Source organism: Trypanosoma theileri (assembly GCF_002087225.1).
Source record: "Trypanosoma theileri isolate Edinburgh chromosome Unknown TM35_Tth_41_V1, whole genome shotgun sequence".
Taxonomy (NCBI): domain Eukaryota; phylum Euglenozoa; class Kinetoplastea; order Trypanosomatida; family Trypanosomatidae; genus Trypanosoma; species Trypanosoma theileri.
In genome coordinates, this window is record NW_021639883.1 from 268900 (window position 1) to 269110 (window position 211).

Below are 211 nucleotides of genomic sequence, written 5' to 3' on the forward strand. Positions count from 1 at the left end.
ACCCTGATCAGCACATGCAGTAGGCGTCACACAACACACAGCCACAAAGAACAGGGTGATGAAAAATACACGCAGCGCCCTTGCCACAATAGAGTGGCTCACAACCCCAACACCACAATTGCAAGTCCTTTGCATTTACAAACAGTCAATACCAAGAGAGTATTCTTTTTATTTTGCACAGAAATAGTTCTTGTTCGTATTGCCTCAAACC